This window comes from Rattus norvegicus, chromosome 19 (genome assembly GCF_021556685.1).
Source record: "Rattus norvegicus strain SHRSP/BbbUtx chromosome 19, alternate assembly SHRSP_T2T, whole genome shotgun sequence".
In the NCBI taxonomy this organism is placed as follows: Eukaryota; Metazoa; Chordata; class Mammalia; order Rodentia; family Muridae; genus Rattus; species Rattus norvegicus.
The window spans coordinates 62,445,105-62,467,857 of record NC_141552.1 but is presented as its reverse complement, the minus strand read 5'-3'; the positions used below and the strand labels follow the sequence as shown (position 1 = coordinate 62,467,857).

The 22,753-nt window shown below is 48.2% G+C and overlaps 1 protein-coding gene and 1 long non-coding RNA gene across 9 annotated transcripts in view; one reads left to right on the top strand and one right to left on the bottom strand.

Moving 5' to 3' along the window:
* The window catches only part of LOC134483394 (uncharacterized), a 60,116-nt gene extending 57,167 nt beyond the window's left edge, over nt 1-2,949 (top strand). For all 8 annotated transcript variants that reach the window (XR_015644196.1, XR_015644198.1, XR_015644199.1 and 5 more), the window contains 2 exons: nt 2,292-2,371; nt 2,647-2,949. This is a non-coding gene — a long non-coding RNA (uncharacterized LOC134483394). The remainder of the gene's footprint in view (nt 1-2,291; nt 2,372-2,646) is intronic.
* Cdh13 (cadherin 13) overlaps nt 1-22,753 on the bottom strand; it is a 1,039,744-nt gene that overhangs the window by 43,671 nt on the left and 973,320 nt on the right.

The window sequence follows — 22,753 nt, the reverse complement described above, 5'->3', positions numbered from 1 at the left end:
GTTACAAGAAAACAAGGGCTGGTGAGATGGCTTAGAGGGTAAAGATGCTTGCTGCCAAACCTGATGTCTTGAGTTCAAACTATGGAACCCTCACAGTGGAAGGAGAGAACTGGACCTGAAAAGCTGTCCTTTGACCTCTACACGAGGACTGTGGCGCCCACACATGAGCATGCCACACACACACACACACACACACACACACACACACACACACACACCTGGGCACACAAATAGATGAATAGATACAAAAGTATTAAAAGGAAATAATACCAACGATCATGTGCCAGCACACTTCACTAGCCCTTCTAATCCATAAGTGTTTGCCCTATGAGAATGACACACATGGCAATTGTGCCCTTCTGGAGTAGATGGTTCTTTGATGGCCGAGAGCCCTGGCTTGGCTCTGCTTTCCCTCCTGCTCCTGTGGTCATGACCCTCAGTAGAGTCTGGGGGAATGCTGTGTAGGCTGAGAAGGGGTGCCATGATCCCACACTGCAGCCACAGCTTTCATAGGGTCCATGTCTGTGTGAGCTCCGGTATTGTCCAGACCTCTGAGATGAGCATCACGCCCCTTCTCCTCACTCTAGAAGCAGCTGCCAAGCCCTGGGTTCCACTGCCAGCACCAGACATGGGACAGCCTAGCACATAGGAGGTGGAGGTGGGAAGGTCAGAAGTTCAAAGTCATCCTTGATTATATAGCAAGTTCAAGGCTACACTTGGCAGGAGAGCCTGTCTCAAATTATCTATCTATCTATCTATCTATCTATCTATCTATCTATCTATCTATCTATCTATCTATCTACCTACCTACCTACCTACCTACCTACCTACCTACCAACCTACCTACCTACCTACCTACCTACCTACCTACCTACCTATCTATCTATCTATCTATCTATCTATCTATCTATCTATCTATCTATCTATCTATCTATCTATCTATCTATGTCAAACTGGGTACCGGCATTCATCTCTCTGCTCCCTGACTGTGGACACAATGGGATACCCTTCACATTCTTGTCACCATGACTTCCCTGCTATGACAGACTGAACCCTCCAACTGTGAGCCCAAATAAGCTCTCCCTTTCTTCCATTGCCTTTGTAAGGTGTTTTGTTATAGCAACCAAAAAAGTAACCAATACACTATTATTACCATTGTTATTCTTGTTACCTAATTAAAGACAGATCTAGACGATAAAATAGAACTGAAATTTAACATCTTTTCATCACACACACACTGCACATGATATATGCTCACACACAGATACATGTATGAGTACACACATGCATGCACACATGGATGCATTCACACACACACACACACACACACACACACACACACACACATCCACACAGTGTAGTGAATCACCTGCGTCTGGGCACAGGCTGTGGGCTGGCCAATGACAGCCAGTGCCTCTCCTCAGGCTCCCATGTGTGAACATCTAGGCTGCGCTGTGAGGCTCAGCAAAACAGAGTGCAGCTCACTGCCCAAGGCCCTGCTCTATCCTCCCATGCACCCTCACACCCTGTCCTTTGCCACCCATGTGGTATTGCATAACCAACCCCTTGGTGGGAATGGTGGCTCTGTGCATAATCACAGCTGTCAAATGTCTGAGACATGTGGGGCCATGTGGAAAATATCTTCCCTCAAGCAGTTTTCATTTCCCTCCCCCCAAAAGCAAGGTCAATATTGGTGCTTAAAATGAACCCGTGAGCCCCCAAAGCTGCATGAAATGTGAACTGTAGCGGAGAGAGGGCTAAGGTGGGGGCTGCTGCCTTTTTAGTCCATTCTGATATTCCCAGGGTCTCGGATCTGCATGGTGAGCAGAGTTGCCAACCAGCCTTCCCAGCCCGAGGGGGCCCCCAGCCTCACATCTCAGACACACTGCTTCCTTGGGTAGCTATTCTGAGCCTTTGTCCTTTGGACCCAACGATGCCTTTCAGAGTGCCAATGTCAATTTGCCAATGTTCTTGACTTTTCGAATCCCCCACACTGACATTTGATTTTGCAGAGCTGAGTGTTTGCCTTCTCCACAGAGATGCCTCCCACCACGAGGTCCCACCATGAGGGTGGGCATCTTTGGGGAGAGTATATGTCACTATATGCCACAGAGACTGGACCCCGAGGGTGACAGTCAAATCCGAGTGAGGGATGAAAGGGCACTTGCTGTAAAAGCCTTTTAACATTTCAGAATATACAAGAAATTGGATCAAGTTGAGGGGGAAAATGGAGGAACCTATTTTTTTCTCCAGACCCAGTAGCTGCTCACACTTTCTCGTTTCTGCCACAGGGCCTCGAGGAGATGACACACTGCAAAGTTCCATTTGTGAGGAGCACCAGGACTCTGCCAGGAGGCTGGGCAGACAGCGGGTGAGTGGCTGCCCTGAGCAAGGGTCTGGGAGGCCAGGGGAGGAAGATGGGTACGGCGTGTCTATTCAGGGAGATGGGAAGGTGCTGAGGTTAAAGGTGGCACGGGTTACGTGACTCCATGAGTATGCCACGAATCCTAAGACTAGGATTCACAGTCTTTAAATATTCAGCTGACATTTATTTCGTGTGTGTGTTTATGTGGGGGCATGACATAGTGACTGTGTGGAGGTCAGAGAACAACTTGTGAGAATTGATTCTTTTCTTCCATCACGCAGGTTCAGTGAATTCGACTCAGGTCGTCAGATTTGGTGACAAGTGTCTTTACCTGCCAAGCCCTCTCACTGGCCCTGGTGTGTGACCCTGGGGTGTGGCTCTGGTGTGTGGCCTTGGTGTGTGGCCCTGGTGTGTCGTCTTTCAGCAAGTGGACTGTAGCTCAGTAAAGTTGCTATGTGCAAGCAAATTCCTTCACGGGGCTTCCCACAGTCATTAAAGCCAAAAATACTAAGCCAAACCAAACCCCTTCCCATGACAGTCTCCAGAAGACTCCATTACTGAATAATAAAGATATTTTGATTTTTCCCCTCATTGTCCCATGCTTGTCAAAGGGTTGGTGTGTGTATGTGTGTGCCTGTGTGTGCATGAGGGTGGTGTGGTGTGTGTGTGTGTGTGTTTGTGTGTGTGTGTGTGCACGTATGGTATGTACATGCATGTGTGTGCATGTATGTGTAGTGTGATGTGTGTATGTGTGTGTATGTATGTATTGTTTGTACATGCATGCATGGTTGTGTGTGTGGTATGTGTGTGCCTGTATGTGTATGTGTTGTGTGTATATGTGAGGTGTGTGGGATGTGATGTATGTTGTGTGCGCTTGTGTGTATGTGTGTGTGCATGTGTGGTGTGGTGTGATATGATGTGATGTGTGTGGTGTGTGTGTGTGTGGTGTGTACATGCATGTGCATGTGTGTGCTTGTATGGGTGTGTGGTGTGGTGTGATATGTGTATATGGTATGCACATGCATGCATGGTTGTGGTGTGTGTGTGTGTGTGTGTGTGTGTGTGTGTGTGTGTGTGTGTATGTGTGAGATGGCTGGTCCCTAGCAGGGCTTATGTCATGGTTTGAATATGAGTGTTGCCTGAAGGCTCACATTTTTTAAGGCTTGGTCTGCAGCCGGGGAAGCTACTTTGGAAATGGGAGGGAGTAGGTCGGTGCAGAGTGTCTTAGGAGGTTTTATAAGAGTCTGGGTCCCTTGCTCGCTTTCTCCTCCTTACAGACAATGAGGTGAAGCTCCTCCACCACACACTCTTCCGCCATGCTGTTCCACCCAGACACATGGGGCCAAGCAGCCATGGGCTGAGCTCTCAGCAAAGGGAGCCAGCACACAGCTGTCCTCCCTTCTAGGTGGTGCTGGTACACTCTGAGTCACTCGGCAATCACCTGCTGCAGAGTATGCACCTCCCACACCCAGACTGATGCCCGAGGTCCACCAGAACCTTAGCCTGTGACGTTCACATCACTCACATTTCTGCACCTGTGTCCCCGTCTGTTAAACAAAGGACGCCCTAAGTGACAGTCTCCATGCTTTTCTTTCTGACTGTCCATAAAATTATGACAGTCTCTACCAAAGGGATCGTTACTCACGGATGAACGAAAAAGTTCTAAACTTCTCCCTGGTGGGCAGACACAACCTCAAACCCTGGCCATTTCCCCTATGTGACATGTGACATTTCCCATCATAGCTTGAGTTGACAGACTGGAAAGATGGCCGCTAAAGGTGAGAAAAATAAACAGCCTCTACCAACTGCTCACTCTGCCTTCAGAGGGTAATTATTATTTTTTTTCAAAGTAAGATCACGAGAAGTCGATTTATCCTTTCGGAGCCAATTCAAATGCTAGGTTTGAACTGTATCCATTTATCAGCTCCCAGAGAGCTGATTGATGGCATAACTGTCCTACTTTGTATTCTGACCGGCTCAGAGCATCAACTGACAGCACGGGAAGAAATATCCCCCATCTCATTGCGCCTGACAGGTTACAAATGAACACAACTCGATTTTTCTGCTGTGGAAAATTAGCGTTTTGAAAATCTCATTAGAAATTAGTCCTGAAAGCTGTTTCCCAACTCGGATGTTTGGCCCATCGCTTTGGACCTATTTTGGCCATTCAATTTCCTGACCACACCCAGCAGGGGACCGGGATCTTTAGAACAGGTTAGGTTGTCTTTCTTATCTGCATCTAACCCTTCTGTCACCTCAGGCCTGTATTCAGGACGAAGCTCCTCTCGCTTGCCCCCTGCATGGCTGTAATGTCCACATATCAAATGATGAGAGTGACACAGACCGGTGGGCAGCATGTGAGAAGGACCAATATGCCAGTCTCAACTGACCTGAGCTTTAAGACCCTAGGCTTGCTTGGGGGTGCAGTGTCGGTGCCCACCCTGAGCGCTTTCTCCTAACTCTTCTCTCAGATGTTAATGATGACTGAACTGTTCCCCTGACCCCTCCCTCCCCCATACTTATCCATGGTGGTGGCTCCTGGAGTCACCTGCAGGGCTGAGGAGGGCAGCTCCCCAGGCTGTGACTCTGCCTTCTGATTTTGTGGATTTAGGAAGGCGTTTTAGGCTCTGAGGGATTTTTTGTTTGTTTGTTTGTTGTTGTTTTTTTTTTACATCATTTACTTTCAAATCCCTAGTGATCCTCCTGCCTCTGCTTCCTAAGTGCTGAGATTACAGACACGTGCCACGGCACCCATACCATGGGACCCGTGCGAAGGACCTGCGCCACGGACCCGCCTGCGCCATGGATCCGCCTGCGCCACGGACCCACGCCACGGACCCGCGCCACAGACCCGTGCCACAGCACCCAGTTCCCCATAGTTTCTGGGGAATCTGGTCTAGTCACTGTCATATGGGACTGGCTGAGGAGACCAGGCTCCTGATAGTCTAAGCAGCCCTAAGCCCATTTCCAGGCCCCAAACATATCAAACCAAAAGGCAGGGCTACGCTGCAGTCTGAATGTGGACCATCCCTCACCGGCTCGTGAGCCTGGACACCCTGTCTCTGCTGCTGGCACTGTTTGGAAGGCTGCAGAACCTTTGGGAAGTGGAACCTGGAGGAAGTGGATCTCTGACTGGTGGGTCTTGAGGTTCACAACTCCATTTTGCTTCCTGTCCTGTCTCTGCTTCCTGATTAGCTGCGATGTGAGCAAGCAGAAGCCATAGGCTGCCACAGAGCTGTGTCCAGGTCCCCAGCTCCCCACCGCGGCAGCGGTCTGTATCCCCTCAGATGGTGATCAGGACAAACCTTTCCTCCCCTCAGTTGTTTCTTCTAAGGTATTTGATCACTGGGATGAGAAAGGTGATTGACAGGTGGGAGGGGCAGGAACCCTCTGGCTTGGGAAAACCGCCAGGCATCTCTCTGGGCGCTCAATCCCCATCCCAGGAATTCCCAAAGACTTCTGGTTCTTCCTCCTCTTGTTTCTGAGCGTCTGCTGCTCCTGCATTCCCTCACCCACTCTCCTGCCTGGGGATATCCACTCCTACGAGGCCTCCTGGCCTTTTCTTCCCTCGACTCCGTCAGCCTTGACTCTGAGCTTTTGAAACACAAGGTCGATAACAGCATCCTTCAGAGTCAGGCCCATAGGGAACCCTGCTGCCTGCAGATCAAGGCTCATACAGGACCCCCAGGACCCTCACAGTCCTGTCCGTTTTCTCGGTGAGCAGCTCCAGATACTTTGAGCCTCTGTGCCTTTGCTGGTACTGTCCCCTCTGCCCAAAGGTCCTTCCCTACTCTGAGCTTGCCAGACTCTGACAGATGGCATCGCTAGGCATCTACTCTTCTCACAAGTGTCATTTTTGTCTGAGCTCTCGGACTTAAAACATTTCTTTATGCATCTCTCTTGTCCTCCAGACTGGGTAACCCTGGTGTCAGAGGTCACATGCGTTTAGGAGACCTGCATGTGAACTAGAGGCAACATCACTCTTGTTGAGTGAAGTCAAAGGGAAGGGAGGAGGGGGCTGCAGGGGGAGGGTGGCCCTGGGGCTGTTTTGATGGGGCAGCTTCTATCTGGTCTCTCTGGAACCTGCTCTGGTGGGGCCACAGCTGTGCCTGCCTAGCAACCTGGCCCCCTGCTGGGGCTCATCCACCACTGACCTCATGGAGGGGAAGGGTCCAGGGATCCAGGAGAGCATTTAGGGAGCCTGGGGGAGGCTACAGGGGACAGACTCCAATACAGTCACAGAGAGCTCAACGAAAGAGAAACATCTTCCAACTGGATCCAGTTTGAACTTGCTCACTTTCCTTCATCCACGCGTCCATACATCCGTGCATACATCCACCCAGGCACACATATGTCTGCATGCATTCATAACACGCATGCGTGTATGCATCTGCCTATGCACTCACCCAGTCTTTCAGCATGTGTGATACAAATCTTATGCACTCTGAATTAAAAGAAAAAGGACTGTCTGGGAAACCCCCGATCCCATGGATCTGATTCCCTCCCATGGAAGGGAGGCAGTGATGGAGACTGATAATATGTCAACGTAAGAGAGAGACCTGTGCTCTGAAAGCCAACATATGGTATATAGGGTCAGGAGGCACCAGTGATGACCAGTGAAGACCAGTGATGATCAGTGATGACTAGTGGTGGGAGGAGGTCTTGGAAGGACCTTTTTTTCTCTTCCTTCCTTCCTTCCTTCCTTCCTTCCTTCCTTCCTTCCTTCCTTCCTTTTTCTTTTAGACAATGTCTGGGCTGGAAGTCACTATGTAGCTGAGTGGAACCTTGATTAGATCATCCTTCTGCCTCAGCAACTTAAGCACTTAAATGCACATGTACTTAGATTCAGACCGTTGGGGAAGGAGAGATTCTTTAGTGAGTGCTCAAGAAGCCTCAAAGGGAAGCACAGCTGGGACCCGGACACAGCAGGATTGTCCTATGAGGTCTGTGGAGTGGAATATACCAGGCAGAAGAGGCTACCATGATTGGCAGTTGGGGAGGAGTCTTTTACTGAGAAGCAGCTCGGAACTGGTCCCATGGATCCGCACGCAGAGTCTGAGAGTCATTAAGACAGGATTAACCTTTCTCAGCAGTGGCTTCCATGGGTGTGGGACAGACACCAGTGCGTTCCTCAGTTGTGATTTTATTTATGTCATATATGCAGTCTGGCCCTGGGCATGGAGCAGGCTGTCCAATGCAGAAATCTCAGAAGGCTTTGCCAGGGGGAAGTCTTTGTGCCTTTCGCCACTGTGTCATCAGGCAGGTGGGAGATTGATCACTGAGTTCTGGTACCCTGATTCAAAGTGACACCTCCATCTAACCTCGGCTCCTTTTCATATTTTAAGAAGGCTCAATGGACTCTGTTCATTACGAGTGTCACCCAGCTCTAGTTACTGTGAAACCAGAAGGTCACTGCTTAGCTCGGGGCTCAGAAATATGGCACCTGTCAGGAGTGTGATTTAGGGACCTGGCCTTCCTTAGCAGCCCCCAGTGGACTAAAATTGAGTCAACGATTCAATTGGCTGCTGCAGAGTAAAACCAGGAGCCATCTGAAGCAGTCTGTGGTATACACACACAATGAACGTGCTTGGAAAGACATGTCTGTGTTTATCTAGTATGTGGTGTGTGTGTGTGTGTGTGTGTGTGTGTGTGTATGCGTGTGTGTGTGTATGGTGTGAGTGTGTGTGAGGGACTGTGTGTGTGTATGTAAGAGAGGGTATGTGTGTAGTGTGAGTGGTATGTGTATGTGAGTGTGTTTCTGGTGTGGTATGTGTATATGTAGTGTGTATGTGTGTGCTGTGTGTGAGTGGTAAGTGTAGTATGTGTGTGTAGTGTTTGTGTGTGTGAGACTGTATTGTGAAAATGTGTATGTGTGTATGTGAGTGTGTGTGCACAGAAGTTCATGTGTGAGCATGTGTGTGTGTGTGTGTGTGTATGTGTGTGTGTGTATGGTGTGAGTGTGTGTGAGGGACTGTGTGTGTGTATGTAAGAGAGGGTATGTGTGTAGTGTGAGTGGTATGTGTATGTGAGTGTGTTTCTGGTGTGGTATGTGTATATGTAGTGTGTATGTGTGTGCTGTGTGTGAGTGGTAAGTGTAGTATGTGTGTGTAGTGTTTGTGTGTGTGAGACTGTATTGTGAAAATGTGTATGTGTGTATGTGAGTGTGTGTGCACAGAAGTTCATGTGTGAGCATGTGTGTGTGTGTGTGTGTATGTGTGTGTGTGTATGGTGTGAGTGTGTGTGAGGGACTGTGTGTGTGTATGTAAGAGAGGGTATGTGTGTAGTGTGAGTGGTATGTGTATGTGAGTGTGTTTCTGGTGTGGTATGTGTATATGTAGTGTGTATGTGTGTGCTGTGTGTGAGTGGTAAGTGTAGTATGTGTGTGTAGTGTTTGTGTGTGTGAGACTGTATTGTGAAAATGTGTATGTGTGTATGTGAGTGTGTGTGCACAGAAGTTCATGTGTGAGCATGTGTGTGTGTGTGTGTGAGAGAGAGGGGGGTATGTGGTATGTAGTATGAGTGGTGTGTGTTTGTGAGTATGTTTGTGATGCGGTATTTGTGTATGTAATATGTATGTGGCGTGTGTGTGTGAGTGGTGTGTGTAGTATCTGTGTGTAGTGTTTGTGTGTGTGAGAGTGAATGTGTGAAAGTGTGTATGTGTGTATTTGAGTGCATGTGCACAGAACTTCGTGTGTAAACACAGTGTGTGTGTGATTGTGTGTGGATCTGCATGTGTGTGAATGTGTATGAGTGTGTGTCTATGTGTGTGTGAATGTGTGTGTGTGTGTGTGTGTGTGTGATTGTGTGCCCCGCTGGAGAAAGTGTGTTGCTGAGTTAAATCTTAGCCCCTCTTCTGACTAGAACACACCCCTTCCTGGTCAGCACGATGGTGCAACAAACAGTGGCTCACACCATCAGCAAGTCCACCTTAGTCTGCTTCGGTCAGTGGCAGGAGAGGCCAGTCACATATCCAAGTCTCCATGGAGCACATTGGAAGGGTGCTGCTGCCACTGAAGGAAGGCCAGGGACCAGCCAGGGTCTAGGGTTGGGGTTCGAATCCCACCTCCCCACCAGAGCAGGCATAAAACTTCTGAAAATGAGAAGTGATTGCCCCTGGCAAACCCTGGCACTACTTTCCAGGATGAGGGACGGGGTCAGAAAAGATGTGGTGGATGGTGGATGGTCCTGACTCCCAAGAATAGTGGTCAGCAAGGGACACTCAGACTCTGTCTGAGAGGTGGGCACTCCTCGGGCAGGAGAGATGGCTCGGCGTCAGGAGTGGGACTTCCTGCAGAGGAACTGAGTTTGGCTCTGAGCCCTCACACAGAGGTTCGAGACCGACTGTAAGTCCAGCAGCTCCAGTGTCCTCCTCAGGACTCTCTGGCCACCTGCATCTACCAGTCCCCCAACAGACACAAATTAAAATAAAATAAATCTTAAAAAAAAAGAGTTAGGGACTGTTAACTTCTATGGGAAAAGAGATTTCACGGCGGCTACCAGCACTCTGTCCAAGCAAGGTGGAGGAAGAGGGCTTGTGATTATTACATGAATTTAATATTTATGCCAGCATGAACTCAGGGTGATAAAGCTCCATTTTCTATCTTCCGCGGAATGAGGTGGGGGGTATTTATGAGCAAAAGCAGGCATGAGTGAGCAAGGAAACGTACCAAATGCTGGCCATAAAACTCCCTCTCCAACCGAGCCGCCGCCTTAGCCCCTCTGAGCTGGAAAGCCCTTGCTCAGCAAATCACAAGCACCTGAGATTACAAGGGAGAAGGAGGAGGAGGAAGAGGAGGGGGAGGAGGAGGAGGAGGGGGAGGAGGAGGAGGAGAAGCAGATGGGCAGTGGGGACCAACTCCTGCTTTCCCTCTATCTTAAGAGCATGAGAGATGTGGAAAAGAGGCAGTTAGCCAAACACAGTGAAGCCCAAGAGGTGAGGAGGGCCCGTGCTCAAACACAGGGGCTAGGGGGATGTAAGAGAACTGGCTTTGTAAGAGATGGTGGAGGGCAGTGAAGGATGACACCAAAGGGTTGACCTCTGGTCCAGAAACACATATAAACATGGGCATGTGCACCTACACATGCATGCATGCCAACGTGAACACACGTACCTCACCAATACCTACCTACCCCAAACCTATCTCTTGGATTGACGGCTGAGATTGTATAGCAATAGGTAAGTTGCAGCTTTAGTTAGAGGACAAAAGTTGCATGTAGAATGTTCTGGAAAAGTGTGGAACACTCAGGTTCCTCACCCCCACCCCTCCATGGAGACAACAGCAGGGGCCATTGGCAGTCACTTCAGAAGCATGCTTCCTGGCAATTTTACGTATCCAGGTTTTGCATTTCACTTCCGTAATGTATTTCTGTCAATAATACAAATCCATCTTTCTAAGGAAAGTCATATTTATGACACTTGGAGCAAACCATTTTCTAGTGAAAATCTCTAGATACTTCCGGAAACCATAGACAAGGCCCGAGGTGTCATTTTTTTGGTCCTGCTTTGCCAACATACATCTCCCTTCCCCCTAGAGTCACCTTCATTTTGGTCTAGGAGGCCATGCCTACTCCTGCAGTCCTAGGGACTAGTTGAGATTTTCTTGTACCAGGTCCCCTGGACTGATCCAATCTGGCTGCCTGTGACTGGCATAAGTCTGGACTGTGATTGTCTCTGGATCAGCCAGAGAAAGTTCCAGAATTCCACTGGAGCAGTGGACAGGAACTTCCCTGTCATGAAGAGCTGCAGCCCTTGTTGCAAGCCAAGGTCCTGTTTGAGAGTAATATTGATGCCAGGTAAAGACATCATCTAATCAAGGCCTGTCAAGACAAGCCCACTGGTACAGTAGTGGGACAGATGCCATGGATGTGACCAACCATTTTCTGATTGTTTCTTAAGACCAGCTCCACAAGGTGAAGCCCAGACCTGTCACCAGTATTGCACAAGAACCTATGTCTAGACAGGTCGTGGAGCCCAGGAATTTACCCACTGTTATTATTCTGCTAAGTGGACACAGTGTTAAATCAATTCCTCATGACTTATCATTATACCCATAGATTAGTGCTTCTACCAAACCTTCTCAGAGATGTTTCTATTTGCAGTAGATGATGATGGATACATGGAGTCACAACTGGCCACGATGTAGAGGAGAACCAACTGCAGAATGCTTAGCCTTACAGAGAATGCATATACCACACCCCCTGTCCCAAGACTCAATGATCATGGCGGAAGAGGGTGTGGAAAGAACATAAGAGCCAGAGGCAGTGAATGACGACACAGAAACAGTGTCCCCAGGACACGGCAGTGTGCTCCTGTGCATATGAATTTACGAAGTTGTGCCAGCATGCATGGAGCTTGTACAAGCTCAAAGCAGAGCAAATCTCTCTCAGCCTGGAGAGATGTGGGCCTGAGATCCCACCCCTAGTCGAAGAAACTGTCAGCTGCTAGGAAAGGAGGGGTTAGTTTCTTCCAGGAGTGTAGCCCCGATGAGTTCACTGTACTCCAGCGGGAAGCCATATGTCCAAGAGTATTTGGGTAACACACATTGACCTTGATAGGTGGGGGACAAAGGACACAAAGTTGGACGGGAAGGGAAGGGGTATAGCTAGGAAGAGTTGGGGTGGATAGGACCAACACTTGTTACATGTAATTCTCAAAGAATTAATAAGATATATTCTAAGACCAAGTTGGGAGAGAGAGTCCTGGTAAAGGTGACCATGATGGCACATGTAGGGCTGACATTATAAGCAGGCACTCTGGCGTTCCTATTCTGACGGGCTGGTGCCTACTGCCAGCTGTGCTAATCTGAGCGTTTCTCACGAGCAGTCAGCTCCAGTTGGGTGTGAGACACTCACCTTTCCCTAGGGTTCCCAGTTCTGGGAGCTGCCTCAGTCCCCTGCCCCCACTCCATTACAGTTTGAGACAGCTTGTCTCAGGAGCCAAGAGTCCTGGCCAAAAGTCTCTCCAGGGGAAGAATAATCTGAGAGAGTAAACGCTGAAGTCGCAGGCCATGCTATCTACAGATGGGAAGTGACCCTTTTGCTTTTTAGTTTATTATTACTCATATTAACTTCCCCTCTCTGGAATCCCTTCTCAGCTCTCTGTAAAACGACGCCCTGGGCTAGGGCTGAGGAGGGACTCGGCATCCCCATCCCTGTATAGCATCGCCAGCACCGCACTCATGTGGCAGCCGCACCTGGAATCCCAGTGCTTAGGAGGCAGAAGTTTAAGGTCATCCTCAGCTACATGGTGAGGTTGAGGCCAGCCTGGGCTACAGGAAAGAAGAAAGTGCTCTTTGCTCGGACAGACTGAGAGCGAAGAAGGATTGCAAGGAGAAGCTATCTTTCCTGAAGAACAAGTTCTGTGAAAATAAAAATCTCATTTCTCAGAAAGATGATGGGGGTTCGGAAGGATGAAGGCAATGGAGCCGATGACAGCCCATCAAGGGAGGCTCCAGCAGGGCCCGGCCTGCAGCGGGTGCTGCATCATCACACAGGGGAGGGCCACTCGCAGTGCATTATGGGAGCATTTGAAAGCAATGGCGCTAGCTTCATCTTAGCATCTCCGACAGTGGCCAAGAATCCCACGTCAGTTTGTAGAGTGCACTTCTACAACAACAAAAATCCAGGTGATGTGTCAGCCGATTAATAGGACTGCACCGTCCAGAAGTGATGCCCGCTTAACTTCCCTCCATCCCACCGTCGTGTGTGCGGTTCACATCCACACTTGGCAGGCACACCAGCGTGTGGCAAATACTTGTCTAGACCATGAGAATGGAGCAGAACAGGGCTTGTTCTGGAAAAAGGGAGAAGGGTAGATACACTGGATAACACCAGGAAGACACCAGCCATGCCTGGAGCCTTGGAGCAAGGTGTTTGCCTTGCAGGCTTGCAGAGGCCCTGGCTGCTTTTGACTTTTGGTGTGACATAATTAGCTGCTTTAAGTTCCTGCAGTGATGGGTGCAAGCAGAACTACAGCAGGGGGACGCTGGCCTGGTCTGTGCTGCCTGTGTGTGGTTTCCGAGAGAGTGTGTGTGTGTGTGTGTGTGTGTGTGTGTGTGTGTGTATAAATGGCCCCACAGCAGCAGCAACAGCAGTCTATCAGTGGAGAAAACCAGTGTCTCAGTGTTGTTTGAAGGAAAAATAAAAAGGTACCCAGTTGTGGGTTTTATTTTATTTTATTTTATTTTTTTGGTTCTTTTTTTTTCGGAGCTGGGGACCGAACCCAGGGCCTTGCGCTTCCTAGGCAAGCGCTCTACCACTGAGCTATTCCCCAACCCCATTTTATTTTATTTTATTTTGAGACAGGGCCTCATGTGGTCCAGGTTGGTCTTGAACTCATAATGTAGCCAAGGACAACCTCGAACATCTGACTTGCAGTTCCCAAGTGCTGGGATGGTAGGCATGTGATGCCATGCCTGGTTTATGCAGTGCTGAGATGTGAACTCGGGGCTTTACCTGTGCTAGATGAGTGGTGCACTCAGTGGGATGCAACCTCAGTCTTCCTAGAAGCCGTTTGCTAAAGCCTAAATGCTTTATGCTACCCAACTATCAGCGCTGATTTCCCTCTCCTCTGTCTTCTTTCCTTCCTCCCCTGGTGTTTTTCTCATTTTTTTTTCCTTTTTCTTTTTGTTTTTTGTTTTTGATGTAGTGCTGAGGATCGAACCCAGGGCTTTGTTTTTTCTAGGTATGATAAATCCTGTCTTAAACACTTGAATTTTGGGGGCCGGAGAGATAACTCAGTTTTCTTAAGAGCACTGACTGCTCTTCCAGAGGTCCTGAGTTCAATTCCCAGCAACCACATGGTGGCTCACAACCATCTGTAATGGGATCTGATGCCTTCTTCTGGTGTGTCTGAAGACAGCTACGGTGTACTCATAAACATTAAAAGAGAAATAATTCTTTTAAAAAAAGAAACCTTGGTTTTTACAGCTTATTTTCCAGAGATCGTCTTAGTGGCAGGTGCAAGTGACCACAGAATGAGGACTTGCCTGGAAGGTGTAAAAGCCAGAATAAACCTAGAATCTAATAAAGTGTGGCTCAAGTCACTTATCAGCTTCACAGGAAGTCTACAGAGCTCACCCTGACCTGTCATTCTGACTTCCACGCTCTGGTCAGATGAGAACTGTGAACACACGTGAAATTCCAGATGTAAACAAGTCGTACATTTAAAATTGTGCCAATTTGAGAAGCTTAAATGAAATCCTGTGCCCCTGAGCTCTGCTCTACCTGGGGCCTGGGAGTCACGCGGAGCCCAGCACATGCATGCTCCCTGCCAGCTAGACGCTGAGATACCATCTGGCTTATTTTGTCCACGGTCATGGTGTTGCAGCGTATCTATTGAAGTAAGCCTTCAAGACAGCGGGGCCAAAACACAAGAGCATCAGTGCTGTCTGTGAATACACGGATATAACTTTTATTCTGTCACTAGCTGTTGCCATTATTTCTCACTGTTCATAGCTTACAAACCACACTTTCCCCATGAGCATTTGTGCTCAGTGTAAACATTGCCCGTCTGTGGCAGTTTCCGGTATTTGCTTCCAGTTTCGGAAAATATTCCTTAGGACCGAAGGGTGGCCACTACACTTGGGATAACCTTAACTTCCATGTCTACACCCTGCTCAAAATGCAGGACAAACACGCTAGGAATCTAATCGACGCCTGGGCGCAGCAAAGGGTGACCTTCACCTTCGCAGAAAACTCACCTCAAGGAAATGGTTCATTCTAGGACGAGAGGGAGAGAGAGAGAGAGAGAGAGAGAGAGAGAGAGAGAGAGAGAGAGAGAGAGAGAGAGAGAGAGAGGGGCAGGCAGGCAGTAGTTTTCAAATTAACTGTGCTGGTTAGTGTTTATGTCAGCTTGACATGAGTTACCTCACCTGGGAACAGGGAACTTGGATTGAAGAACTGCCTCCTCCAGATTGACCTGTGGTCATGCGGGTGGGGCACTTTCTTGATTGATATAGGAGAGCCAAGCCCACTATGGGTGGTGCTATTCCCTGGACAGGCAGTCATAGGTGCTATCAGAAAGCTGGCTGGGAAAGGCACCGGGAGCAAGCCAGTAAGCAGAATTTCTCTGCTCTGGTTCCTGACTGTTGTTCTTGGTGATGAACTATGAACTATAAGCAAAATTACATCCTCCATCAGTTGCTTTTGGCCATGCTACTTCTGACAAAGTAGCAACAGAGTTTGCAACAGAGGAGCAAATTAGGATGTTGATGTTGACCTCCTAGAAGGTTCAACTGTTATGAGAGCAGGCGGTCACTGCATGGCCGAAGACATCTTTGTCACTATATAGCAAACAGTGCAATCTTAACAACATCGAGTGGCTACCTTCTGAACATGGGCACCATGGAACCCTTGTTACTAAGTTAATAGAAAAGAATTCCAATTGAATTTTAGCAGGTTCTTTTTCTATTAGTGGCAACGTTGCAGAGTTTGGTTTGAAAGAGAAGAGACTACTGAAGGCTTTCGACAAATTTCCGACACAGCATAGATTCAATTCTGAGAACAAAAACCATCCAGTAGGCTAGGATGATGTGCTTAATTTCCGGAATGTCACAACTTGGGAAATGTCACTCTTCCTGGCATGTTGGTGGGCTGGTGGGGGACTGCACCTCAGAAAGCTTCCCTAAGGAGATAGCAGAGTGGCTGGTTCGAATACCGAGATGGGTGTGTCGGGTTTAATTCACACACCTGGGCGTGGCAAAGCAAACCCTTTCAAGGAATGCTCTAAACCATCCTTCCTAAGACAATGGGTTTGGAATTGGCTCTCTATCCTGGCACGGTAGGCAAGAACCAAGACACCTTTTAATGAACATTTTAGGATAAATTAGTATAATTCTTTTTGTGATGATCTCTTTTGCCTTTAGCAACCCAACCAACTTAAAACCATTTAAAACCCCATCTCAGAGAGAACACTAAAAGCACAGATCCTTTACCTCTTCTCCCAACAGTCTTATGACCACAGCTTCTGGGCAAGAGCAGAATGTTTTCAAATCCCTGGGAACGGCAACCAAGGTGGGGGGGGGGCTGTGCTTCGAGAGCTGGGTGAAGAGTCCTTGTCATTCTGAAGATGCCAAGGAATGTCTTTATAGAACTCACAGGGGAATAAGCCTTTTCCACTTCTCATTGTAAAAGATGTGGCCTGTGTTGGGCTGTCTGGATAGATGGGGTTTCGGGTGATCTATTTTGTGTAGCTGAATGGATGTTATGACAGCTGGAAGGGATATGTCCCAGGCAGCAATCACTAAGGTGTGTCTATTCTGGACTTTGAGGCCCAGAGTCAGGGCCAGCATTTGGATTCTTGAAAACCGGAGGAAAAAGACTACAGTGCCTCTGAGTGTTCTACAGAGAAAATAAGATGGTTCCTCCATAATTTCCTTCTTTCATTTGTGTGTGTGTGTGTGTGTGTGTGTATTGTGAGTATGTGAATGTGTGTGTATGTGAATGTATGAGTGTGAAAGTGTGTTGTGTGAGTATGAGTGTGTGAATGTGTGTGTTGTGTGTGAGTGTTTATGTGTGTGGTCAGTTTTGGGTATCTGCCTTTGGTCTGTCTATGATACTTTCTAATAACATATTTCTAGTTTTATTTCTATTGTGCTAAAAGTCTGGGAAAAGCAACTTAGGAAGAAGGGGATTTTAGCTCACAATTCTGCATTACAGCCTTCACTGCAGGGAAGCCACAGCATTGGGAGTCGGAGACATTTGGTCATATCTCATCCACAAGGAGAGAGAGGGAGAGGGAGAGGGAGGGGGAGAGGGAGAGGGAGAGAGAGAGGGAAGGATGGGGGAGAGAGTGAGAGAGTGAGAGTGAGGAAGAGAGAGGGAAAGAGAAGAAGAGATGGAGGGAGAGAGAGGGGGAAAGAAAGAGAGGGAGGGAGAGATGGGAGGGAGAGAGGAGAGAAGGAGAGGAGAGGGTACATTTTCTCCTGTTTAGCTTACTTTCTCTCCTCTTACACAGTCTGGACTCCAACTAGGAAATGGTGCTACCCATTTCAGACTGGGTCTTCCCACATCCATTAAAGCAATCAAGATACCCTTCTTTCAGTCACAGTCATAGCCCAACCTGACCCAAATAACCCCTCACTGAGACTTTCTTCTCAGGGGATTCTAGCTTATGTCAAACTGACAAAACTAACCACCATACATGCCCCCTCACTGAATTTAGAGATCACCCATTCCTGTCCTTCTCAGGGCTGGGTTACAAACAAACCCTGACATGCCTGACTCTTACATGGGTGCTGGGGATTCGAACTCAACAACTTTGGTTTGCATACCTTACCCACTGAATCAAAAGGCATTTTTCTGCTTATACAGTGGTGTATGCGCTCATCATTAAAATCTCGACAACATAAAAAGTGAGGAAACTACTCAAAGTCTTGTAAGAGTCACTCATAGCTTGGGTATTCTATTCAGAATGTTTTTTGGTGGGTGTATTATGTCCACATTTGGGGTGGGGCAAGTCACAAGCTTGGGTGTCCTGTTTCTTCCACTTGAGTTACTAAGGACAATCTCCCCGGCCTAAGGCTTCCCATAAAACCCAGCCCTTCCCACTCCACGAATCTCACCATCTGTCTGCTCTGCTATTTATTTATGCAGCCCCTTTGGCTGGACACGGAGTGTGTTTTCTAACTTTCTGCTATCATAAATAAGCCTTCAGCACACAGCTCTGCACATAAATCTCTGTTTCCCGAGGATGTGAGTGTTTGACACTGTTTCTGATTATTTCTTTGAGATAAATTCCAAAGAGCAGAATCACTGCTACGGAAGAGGAGAGCTGTTTGAAGAAAGTTGATGCATAATGCAAAAATGTCTTTCAGAAAGTTTGTTCCAATTTGCCTGGGCTCGCAAGGGCTGCTTGACAGTGTGCCTTGTGGTTGTCTGTGTGTGCTGAAGTTCGGAGTGATCCATGACCCGGGTATGGAAGCTCTTCTTAGCCTTGGGACCCTAGGACATTGAGGCTCTGGGTTTACACAGGCGTGGCTCTGCTCCCCTGAGCTACTCAGACTTCCCCCTCCTGCCTCTCCCATGCTCCTTTCAGTACCACAGTCATCTCCTTCTAGGCAGCACAGTGTAAGCTTTGGCTTCACTGTGGCTAGGTTTCTCTGGGTGCCTCTGTTTCCTTCAACCTTTTTACCATCTGTGTTTGGAAAGCCCCTCTTCCTAGGCCACTGGGTCAGACTGTGGATTCACTGTTAAGGTGAGGCTCAGGGATGGTTGGAAGGGAATAAGCTTTAGATGAGGTGTCTCAAGCCATAGACCTCCAGTGTTTTCTGGCCTGGTGGGGGTTGGGAATTCAAAAGCAGAGATGAATCAATTTTTCTCTATACATACAGGTCAGCCACATCTCTCAGCTTCCCTCACAGCAAGGTTGAGGTGAGGGAATGTGGGTAGAAGTGATAATATCCCTCTTGTGACCAGTCGCGCTTCCCACAAGGCCTTTTAGCTCTTTCTTCTCCTTTGGACAGTAGCAATAACTCTAGCCACATATCCCTGGCAAAGTCTAATGACACAGCCTCACCACCCAGCCCCACCATGCAGAAGGAGCATGGCTCTCTGAATGGCGCTGCGGATAAAGCGGCCCCTCCCCCATCGTGTTGGTTCCCCGCGGGAGTAGACAATATGCTTGTGTTAGGTCTGCACAGGAGTCAATGTTACTCTCGACCAATTAAGACAGTATGACAGAACCTCGAGAAGCAGGTTCCCAGGGCACCATGGCCATAGGTGGGGCTGTCAGAGGGCAACGTGGAAAAGCTTTTAACACAAGCTATGTCTGGGGATGATCTGCCATGTATTACAATAACTGAGGACAAGGCCCGGGCTCTTATTAAATTGCAGAGACCCTGCTATGAGCTTTGCTAGATTAGCCGTGTTTAATCCTCTCAATGGCTCCAGGAGCTATCTCCTTTTACATCTGCAGAGAATGCCGGATGGAGAGATTAAGTTCCCTAAATGCCATGACCCCTGGTGGCAGAGCTGCTGTTAGAGGCAGCTTGCTCACATGTGATCCTGCAAACAAGAGCTGACTCCACGTAGAAGAATGGGTTACTGTGATGGGGAGAGAAGATCAGGCAACCCTGGGGAAAGGCAGAAAGAAGGGCACCCCAGAGACTGCATGAGAGCTGGGTCCTGACGAAGATTAGGAAATGCGTGGTGCGCTGGGCTCTGGCCATGGTGCTGAAAACATCAGACGGGGCACCTGGTTCTGGCCATGGTGCTGAAAAAGGAGTCGAAAAGCGTGTGCGCTGACCGCGGTGCTGAGAACACACACATGCACACACACATGCACACACGTCCAAGGTGGGTTGGTCGAGTAGGGTAGGAGTAAAGAGGAAGAGGAGAACATTACACAGCAGGAGGTAGTGCGCTGGTGATGCCCACTGGGACTTGGGCATTCTAGTTTTAGTTCGTATACAAGTGCTCTCGACAGCTGGTAGGGCAAAGGCCCCTTCTAGGTCTGGTCTGGAGAGATGTGTTGTCTGTGATTGGCACGTAGGAAGCATTCCATGGATAATCAGGGGACAGAGGAACTGATGAGGGAGATGTGCTGGCATGTCATTCACACAGGAAGTGGAGTAGGGGGCTGAGGGTGGGGTTCAGTTGGTAGAACACTTGCTGAGCATGAAGGAGGCCCTGAATTTCCAAGTATGCAAACTTAAAATAAAGAATATGTTTTAGGAAAAAAGGAATCCGGAGAGGCAGCTCATCTGGTAAAATGCTTGCCTTGCAAGCAGGAGGACCCGAGTTTGATCAGCAGTGCCTGTGTAAAAGGCCAGGTGTGGTGGTGAGTGCTCATTATCGGGGCTGGAAAGGCAGAGGGAGGAGGATCCATGGGACTCTCTGGCCAGCCAGCTTAGCCTAAGCAGAGAGACTCGGGTCCCACTGAGAGAACCTGTCTCAATGAACAAGGTGGCTTGCTTACGAAGAACAACACTCAAGGTTAACCTCTGGTCTCCTTGCCCATACACATATGCACATACATGCACATATGCACACACATGCACACATGCACACACATGCACATATGCATACACATGCACACACATGCACACATCCACACACATGCACACACATGCACATATGCACATACATGCACACATGCACACACGCACACATGCACACATGCACACACATGCACATATGCACACACATGCACATATGCACACACATGTACATTCAAACACATAGGAACAAAGGTACAGGGCCCCCTCTCCAACACACAAATAGAAGAGAAAGTGAACAAGAGACAGCACATCCATCACTGGCCTCTTAGTGCAGCTCCCCCAGTACTCCCCCTAGCTTCCCTTGCTTTTCTTACTCTTAAATATCCTGACGGAGAGCTCCTGATCTCTTCAGAGACTGAGGCTTTATAGTCTGGCTCGGTAGCTGCGGCCGCCACAGAGTTAAGTAATGACAAAGTGAGTTATTATCCAGACTGACTTCTGCTGGGTCTGTAACCTGCAGCCCAGGTACCTCACTGTTGGAATGCTCACACAACTGTCTCAGTGGTGACATGAAAAATGTCCCCTGTAATCCCCCGACTTGGAGCCATACATCCTTAGAGTCATGACTCTACACTTTGTGTGTGTGGGGCATGTTGTTTTGTTGAGGAGGGGAAGAGGGTGTAATTGCATTTCCCTTAAATGTTGCATTCATTCTTGTTAATCAAAAATTAGTAGCTCTCTAAAAAAAAATAAATACACAATTCAAGCTCCCTGGGAAGCTGCTAGCATGGCTGTTTTAATTACACAGAAAGGTGGGGAAACAATGAATTCCTTACCCTCTCACCTCTGGAACTAACAAGACAAAACCACAATGGTGGCCATACCTAGGTGGTAGGATTAAAGGTGAGCTTTAATTTTCGTCTCTGTTCTGCTCTGTGCTTGTTGGGTTTTGTACAACCAGCTTGTGTTGTTCATTAAAAACATTTAAGTGACTAAAAGAGAAGGGGGGAGGGGGCTACAGAATTCTAAAAACTTACACACAAAGGAAATGCAAGCACGCTTCCCCAACTCTTGACTCTCACTGCATTCCCAGAGGCAGCCCCTGTTGCTGATAGGGGTGCCAAACCTTGCAGACTCTCTTTCAGGGATCTTCCAGTTTCTAAAGAACACCTGTCTGACTTGTAGCCATCTTTTTAGCTGTTCACCCATTTCTTCTTTGTTCCTCAGGAGAAAGAGTCTGCATGCCCAGTTCTTACTATATCCTCAGCGACAGTGTCTGTACTCTTTGGGTGCTTGTTAAATAGCTGAATGGTGGACTAAATGGTAAAGGATTATGAACGGCTTGTGGAGAACTATTCAACGGAGAGCTATCCAATGAAAGGCATTCCCTTTATGTATATGGGTGTCTTGCCTGTGTGCATGTCTATGCACTACACATCGGAGTACAGAAAAGTACATCGGATACCCTGGGCTGGAGTTACACTGGGTGATGAGTTGATATGTGGGTGCTAGGAACAAAATCCAGGTCCTCTTAATGCTCTTAATGGCTGTGTCACCTCTATGACCCCCCAGCACTGTTCACCTCCCAGTGTCATCATGAGAGGATCTGTAAGGCTGAGGATACCAGTAGAGAGGATAAAGAGGGAAGGACTGTCTCTCTTCCCTCCTAGGCCAAGGGGAGGTACAGAGTGGGGAGGGCATCAAGTAGTAATTAAATATCGCCATTTAATTAGCATTTACTTGTGCTGTTTATTAAAGTCAGAGCCGGGTGGAAATCCCTTTTAATGCTTTGTGAAGACTCATTATTATCTCCTGGGTAGGATTTGGTGCATCTAATGCCTGGGTAAGAATGATTTGAAAACCACTCATTTGCAAGTCACTCATTAATTAAATTAAATTTTACTGAGAGCCTACTATAGTCCACAGGCATTGTTCATAATTAGCCCACTAGCCAAGGATTATAGCCCAGGGAGGGAAGACAGGTGGAAAAGACACAGGCAAGCACTCGTGGGCCATTTTTGTTGGTCACCATACTTATGTCCTATGATGTCACCAGCGAAACGAGGCAAAGATAAACCCATGCTCCTGGGGTAAAACAGAGTGCTAGGTTCCTTCAAGCCTACAGATCAGAACATGACCTTGTTTCAGTTGTGACCCCTTGTTTGCACAGACTGCCGACCCACCGGCCTTGAACTCATCACAGCCAGAGGAACCACAACTACATCTGAACAGAGCTTGTGCACCATGCACATTTTCTCTGGATGGCTCACCATGGTTTCTGTGCATGGGGACAATGCTGTGTGTGGCCATTTAATGAGGGGGAAAACACCAACAGGAAGCAAAAAGTTGTGAGCTGTGGTCTCATGTTTCTTGACTGACTGGTTCCTCTGCTCTCTCATTATCCCAGGCTTCAAGATGAGCCTGGACACGAAGGGACGGACTGGACAGA